Raw genomic sequence first — 7888 nt, 5'->3', positions numbered from 1 at the left:
ACATCAAACTAAAAAGCTTTGGCACAGAGAAGGAAACTATCAACATAATGAAAAGGCACCTACTGAATGGGAGAAGATATTTGCAAATCATACATCCAATAAAGGGTTACCATCCAAAATACATATAGAACACAACTTAATATAAAAACAAACAACGTGATTAAAAAATGGAGAGAGGAATTGAATACTTTATCAAAGAAGACATGCAAGATGGCCAACAAACACATGAAAAGATGCCCAAAAACACTAATAATTAGGGGAATGCAAATCAAAAATGCAATGAGATACCACCTCTCTCCTCCCGGATTATCAAAAAGACAAAAAGGAACAAGTGCTGGCAAGTATGTGGAGAAAACTCTCATAATATCTTTGTAGCAATGCAAATTTGTTCAGCTACTGTGAAAAAAAGTATGAAAGTTCCTCAGAAAATTAAAACCACCCACAATTCTGCTTATGGACATTTATACAAAGGAAATGAAAACACCAGTTCATAAAGGTATTTGTATCCCTATGTTCAATGGAAACCTTATTTACAACAGTTATGATATGGAAGCAACCTAAATGTCCATCAATAGACCAATGGATAAGGAAGATGTGGCGTGTGTGTTGCAGAATATTAGTCAGCCATAAAAACAGATGAGATTGTGCCTCTTGAGACAACATGGATAGACCTAGAGAGCATTATGTGAAGTGAAATAAGTCAGAGAAAGAGCAAATACCATCTGATTTCATTTATATATGGAATCTAAAAATAAAACCAAACAGAAACAGACTCCTAGATACAGGAAACTGTTGGTTACCAAAGTTTAGAGGATGGGCAAAATAGGTAAAGAGGATTAAGAGGTACAGACTTCCAGTTTTAAAATAAATAAATCATGGGGATATATCATATAGTTGATGATAGTGTAGTAACTTTGTGTGGTGACAGATGATAACTAGATTTATGGAGATCATTTCATCATGTATAAAAATATTGAATTACTATGATGTACTATTGATATAAACGAATAGGATACTGTATGTCAGCTATACGTCAATAAAAAAATAGAAAGTGACTGTAAATTGTAATCTTCATCCCTCATTCTGGGTAAATGAAAACTGCTATGGGTTTCTTTTTAAACTAGATTTTGCAAACACACACCCATGAAAATGGAAAAAAAAAACCACAAGGTTATTCTGAGATTACTTGTAATGTCTACAATAGATACACTTCAACCATAGCTCTGTTTTATGATGCCAAACATGCTGTTCTCTTTCAATTTATAAAAAAAAAGTATAAATTTGCTTTTTATATTGAAAACTATAGCCTATATAATAAAATAAAATCAACAGAAGTCTATTTATTTTTGGCCTCAAAAAGTGACATTTATTAAAAAAAAAAATGACAAGATGTCCATCCCTTGGCTCCCTTCCCTCCCCTCTCCTGCTCCTCTTCAGTGCCCCCTCCCCCCTTATCCTGCCCAAGGACTGAACTCCAGGTAAAGCTAGGTAGCAGGAAGCACCTCAGATGATGGTTTCAGCGACATTGAGGGGTATACATCAACGGAGGTGTTGTAGAGTTCTCATTGTCTTGAGAAATTCTCTTGTCTTCTTCTGTCACCATGTTAATAGCCACACCCTTACATCCAAATGGTCCATCACAATTGATTCTGTAGGTACAGTTTTCCCTTTTGGTAGGAAGGTCGTAATTGAGGACTAAAGAAACCTGCTGCACATCAATGCCTCTGGCCAGCAGGTCAGTGGTAATAAATACTCTGCTAGAGCCAGAGCTGAACTCTCTCATGATAACATCTCATTCCTTTTGGTCCATATCTCCATGCATGGAGGACATGGTAAAGTCTCAAGTGTGAGTCTTCTCAGTGAGCCAATCAACCTTCCTTCAGGTGTTCATGGATATGACTGCCTGTATGATGGTCAGGGTTTCATACAAGTCACACAGTGCATCTGATTCCATTCCTCTTGTTCCATCTTGACGTAAAACTGGTGGATATCTTCCAGGATCAACTCCTCTTTCTTGACCAGAATCCAAATGGGTTCCCTCATGAACTTCTTGGTCACCTCAAGCACATTGGAAGGCATTGTAGCCGACAGCAAAACCACCTAGGTGTTGCTGTTGAGCTTTTGGAATATGTCATAGATCTGGTCCTCAAATCCATGGCTTAACATTTTATCAGCTTCCTCCCGTACAAACATCTTGATGTATTTGGGATACAGGTATATCCAGTTAAGCATATCAAACACATGACCTGGGGTATGATGATATGGGGAACTTCCATCTGCAACTTTTGCACCTCAGCACACACATTGGTCCCCTCAATGCAGGCATGGCAGGAGGCACCCACATGATTTCCTAATTCCATGACTATCTCTGTATCTGCTGATCCAACTCTCTGCTGGGTGCCAGGACCAAGGCCTGTGTAGCCTTTAGTTCCAATTCAATCTGTCACAAAATTGATATGGCAAAAGTGACTATTTTCCCAGTCTCAGATTGGGCTTCAGTGATCACATTAACCATTGATACAAGAAAGAAGGGCTCACTGATGGATGGCAGAAGGCTTCTCAAAGCCATAGGCATAGATGACACGGGAAAGGGAATCAGAGAGGTTCACGTCATCAAAGCTATCAACTGTCTCATTCCAGTTACTCTCAATGAGGCCTTTGGGGTTCTGTCACATTAGGGCCATTGTCTCTGGATTGAGAATCCTGACTCGCAGGCGTGAACCTTAGAAACTCAAATCAACATCATTCTTAATTCTCTTTTTATTGAATTTAAGGAAAATAAAAACAGAAGAAATGTTCCTTAGAGGGCAGAGTATTGTTAAACATACTCTTACTTGGAATGCTATCCCAATAGTTAATTACACTGTCTCATACCAGCTGAAGGTTGATATATGTACTGCCATTAAATACCAATTTTCACCTCAGTAACATTTTTCTCACATTCTCCATCAATTGTTTATTTTAAAGCGCTTTGCTAATATTGTAGATGACAAGATTGTAGGTAAATCTTATGTCACTGAATGTGAAGATTCAACTCTCCTTATTGTAGGGACATGTGTTTTTCTTCATCAATGAATTAATTTTTTTTACAAACTTTTCCCAGATGCCCATGTAACATGTAATCATTGGCTTGTAAGAACATTTTAAAAACTGTCATGTTGTAGTAGACATTCTGAATAGGGCTTTTTTTTTTTTTTTTTTACATAATACATAAACATGGCAAAATTTTAGTATTACAAATGTATATGTAACACATTGTACCAGTTCCTCTCAATAAAGGCAAATGTGTTTATAAAATAATGGTGCCTATTTTCAGAAATGACAAGTTGTTTATGTATGTATATATCTACCTATTTATTTGGGTATCTCTCTAGACATAACTATTGATAGAAGTTGAATAAAATGGTATCTAAAATAACTGTCTTCATATAAATTAATTTTTTCACTTTACAATAAATTTTGAGCATTTTAAATATATGCTGATATGGACAAATCACATCAATATTAATGACAACAAAATATTCCATTCTTGATATGCTATATTTATATAAATTATTTAATTAGCTTACTGGCATTTGAACAATACTATTCAAGAATTTGCTACCAAAAATATGTCTGCAATATATCTAAATAATCAGTGTTTTAAAATGTGTTTTGGTTAACAAATTAAACTACAACCTAGATGAAAATAATAAGGTTTGTCCTATGATGTGTGTGTGTGTGTGTGTGTGTGTGTGTGTGTGTGTGTATGTGTGTTTATTTATGGGGAAAGAGGATAAGAAAAAAAGAAGATAAAATTAAATAGGTATTAATGTCCTTGCAGAGAGTAAAACTGATCTTATTAAACTTCAACTTTTATTAGAAAATTTAAATTTAATGTTACCTGTCAAATATGTACATAAAAGTAATCAGAAAATTTGAGAGTAAAATACGTAGTTTTAAATACGTAAACAAAATGAAGCAAACTAAAATCACCAAAAAGTGGAAAATGGAGTGTATAAAATACGTGAATAATGACAAGTAAGACCACATAAAACCAAATATGGAATATATTCAAACTGCATATGCATATGAATGGTTTAAGCCTACTGCTTAAAAGATACTATCTTCCTTCTTAAATCTTACTGTCTCCTCTCTAATGCCATATATTTTTGCACAATAGGATTTTAAAACAAAATGATGCAGAAAGTTTAAAAATAAACAGAATGGAAAGATCCACTAAGTGTATATACCAAACTTAAAGTGGATATCATATTTTTCATACTGGAAAAACTAATCAAGATTTTGAGATGTATAGCATTGAAAAAAAAACATTTATACACACACACACACACACACACACACACATATATGCATATAATTTTCCACACAAATTGCCAACCCATTTCTGTACCCTTTTGATATGAACACATTAATATTTGATCACTTTCTTGTGTGCATTTTTCATTTTCTCTATTTTCCCTGTTCTCAGACTTGGAAATAGCTATTTCTTCAAGTCTCACCTCTTCATTATATTGGAGAATAGTTTTTAGAATCAAAGTCTGGTTGTTACGTATACACATTACTCTTAGGAGGTCACTGCTTCTAGATTATTTCAGTAGCAAAAACCTAGAGAATATATATACTTTAAATTACAAGTTACATTCGTATTTCTAACTCAAATTTAACAAAAAGGTTTTTACCTATTTTATTTAGTACTTTTATGCTATAAAACTATTTTATTTAATGCTTTTATGCTGTAAAAACTGTTTCCAAATAAATTCAATATATTTACATTTTTTTAAAACATATATTAGGGAATAATTGTAAATTCATTTATAATACATTTGGTGTAGTTTGAAAGAATGTACTTTTTAAAAAAGTGTTTATTTTTGAGAGAGAGAGAAAGAGAGAGAAAGTAATTGATCAGGGGAGGGACAGAGAGAGAGGGAGACACAGAATCTGAAGGAGGCTCCAGGCTCTGAGCTGTCAGCGCAGGGCCTGAAGCAGGGCTCAAACTAGTGAACTGTGAGATCATGACCTGAGCCACAAATTCAGACACTCAACTGACTGAGCCAACCAGGGGCCCCAAGAATGTACTTTAATGTAGCTTACAATTACATTGTCAACATTACTAACAATAAACCTATTGTTCATTTTTGATTGAAAATGTACCAAAAGTGTATTTATAGTTCTTTCTGTTTATACATGTATGTGTGTGTGTGTGTGTATAAATCTATATAAAGAACTGTGTTAAGATTACTTGAAATATTATTTATGTCTTATGTCTGTGGGGTTTTTTTGGTGTTTTTTTCCAATTTTATTGAGTTATAATTATAAATAACGTTGTATAAGACATGGATGTGTTACCTATTTAATATAGAGTTGGACTTATTTTCTAATGTTTGTGCCTCATTTTGCATTTATTTTTCCTACTTTTTAAGGTATTTCCCTATAGGTGGATGAATTTCATTTTTGGAAGTGTAAAAGAAATACGGTTCAAAGTCAAAATCATATAAATGTATTTGCTTCTCCCTGTCAATTCCCTTTTTCTAAGTTTTATGTAAAATTGAGTAGTTCATATTTCATTCTTGCTCTCTTTAAAAATTAAAAAAAAAATATATATGTTAATCTTATTTACCTTCTTTCTTACAGAGAAGAGCAAGATCATACTATATTGGCTTTTTCTCCTCCCCTCCACCCCCAGTTGCTCACTCTGATTTCATCACATTCTTCCTTATTCTTTCTCACAAAATGATAGATCTCTTCACAGATGAGTATACTACAATTTAGACTCTAATGACAGGATCTTTCTCTTGTTTCCAATCTCAAAAATACAAAATTAACAGAATAATTAGACTTGGCATTAGTTTACCTACTGTTGAAATACACACACACACACACACACACACACACACGTATATAAAAAGATTCACACATGTATACTATGGGTCTCAATCATTATATACATACTTATATGGAAAAATTCTAAAGGATTTTATGGGTTCCAAATCCATTTTCAGTATTTCGTTCCTTAAAAAATAATGATAAAAAACATGTCTATGTCAATAACATTTTTTCTGGTCTACTCTTGTTTGGTGTTTCACTGTCTGATAAGAGAGAATGTAATTCTTACAGCATTCTCATTTCTGGGTCTTTTTTTTTTATACCTTGACACAAAGCATTTGTTTTTAGTTTTTGTTTTTGTTTTTTTTCCCCTGTGCTCAAAGGGAATGGATGAAGATTCTTTTCCCTTATATAGTCAGCTCTATTTTTTTTTTTCCATAGTGTTGTTCTGTGTTGTTCTGTTTCTACGGTGTTCTCTGAATATACTAAAGAAATAAGATGGGGTAAAAGAATAATCTTCTAACTTGTGAGTTGTAACTAAAACTAAATCTTAATTTTCCTGTCACATAGTGTTGTATATGATAAGATATTACAAGAACTAATTCTAAAGATGCTTACAAGAATGTGCTCGAGTGCCAGCTCTTGTTCTTACTGGCTGTATTGTCTCAACCATTTTGTTTTACTTCTCTAATCTTTGGCTTTATTGTCTATAAGAGAGAGAGAACATAATAATATAATGGTTATTGTATTATATTTACATAATTGTGTATTACTTTAACTTATATTTATATAATATATAATAGCATGAGTAGTAGATTATTGTTAGAATTAAATGAGATTGGGGGCCTAGGTGGCTCAGTCAGATCAGTAGCCAACTGGCTCATGTCATGATCTTGTAATTCTTGAGTTTGAGCCCCCACATTGGACTTCAGCACAGAGCCTGCTTGGGATTCTCACTCTCTCCCTCACTCCCTGCTCCTCTCCCCTTGCGTGTGTCCTCTCTCTCTCTCAAAATGAATTAATGAACTTTAAAAAAATTTTTTTTAGAAAGAATTAAATGAGAGAATATATATCACATAGGAAATAGTCTGACCTATAAGAAATGGTCAATGTTAGAACTTATTTGTATAGTTGTTATAATAGTTATAATTAAAGCACTCTGTAAAATCTTCTGTCATTAAAAGCCAGAAAGCTACAGGGTAACTTCATGCTATAATTTAGATAAACATGATTAACATGACAATGTTTATAACATAAGATTTAATGAGATATATTAAGATGCAAATTTTCATACGGTGTTCGTTGCAAAAATAAAAGAATATTAAAGGAATATAAAGTATTGCTAAACAAACATTGAAAGGTTTGTGATAATAAAAGTAATTGTGATATTCTTCATATGTATACTTTAACACATGTATTTACTTTATTTAAACAACAGGTATTAATATTACAATAAAATAGTAAATAAGTCAATAAAACACAGAAAATCATACCATGTTTTTAAATAATGGGCTTAGGAAATAATTCATCCATTTTCTCCAAAACACAGATGTTTTTAAAAACATAAACTATTACTTATTAAGAGCATGAAAGTGATCTGCAGATGTTACATAACAACTTAATGCAAACCACGATACTTTGAAGGTGCATCTAAAGCCTTCTCAAATGAAATATCAAGGTTACCTGTTTAAGCCATCTAAGCCATCCCCTCTCTTTGCTGACTGCACAATATTTATCTTGACAGATGTCAGCTTTATAATGCTTGTGAGAAGTTTGTGGCTTTCATTACCTGGATTTACAATAGTGTGCAACAGAGGCTTAAATTGCACATGAGCCATGACAGCTGGCAAAAACATGCCAGAGGACAACTTTGTCAAACCTAGAAAGCTCAAGAGAAGCTTAGTGGAGTGAATGAAAAACATAAAAGTTGGAGAGCCTAGAGACAAAAAAGAAGAAGAAGAAGAGAAGGATGGCTAAGCCTCCAGATGACTGCATTGGCATTCATTACATGTGCCTATGGACAGACGAGTAGCGTTAGCTGAAATCATTCAGAATACGTGCA

The 7888-nt window shown here is 33.3% G+C and overlaps 1 pseudogene; it reads right to left on the bottom strand.

Moving 5' to 3' along the window:
- Nucleotides 1-1484: 1484 nt before the first annotated feature.
- LOC109266210 (eukaryotic initiation factor 4A-I-like) lies at nt 1485-7664 on the bottom strand (annotated as a pseudogene).
- Between the last annotated feature and the right edge of the window lie 224 nt (nt 7665-7888).

Source organism: Panthera pardus, unplaced genomic scaffold, assembly GCF_024362965.1.
Source record: "Panthera pardus isolate Hobbes unplaced genomic scaffold, ASM2436296v1 HiC_scaffold_16, whole genome shotgun sequence".
Lineage (NCBI taxonomy): Eukaryota > Metazoa > Chordata > Mammalia > Carnivora > Felidae > Panthera > Panthera pardus.
This window is presented reverse-complemented; position numbering and strand designations above follow the sequence as displayed.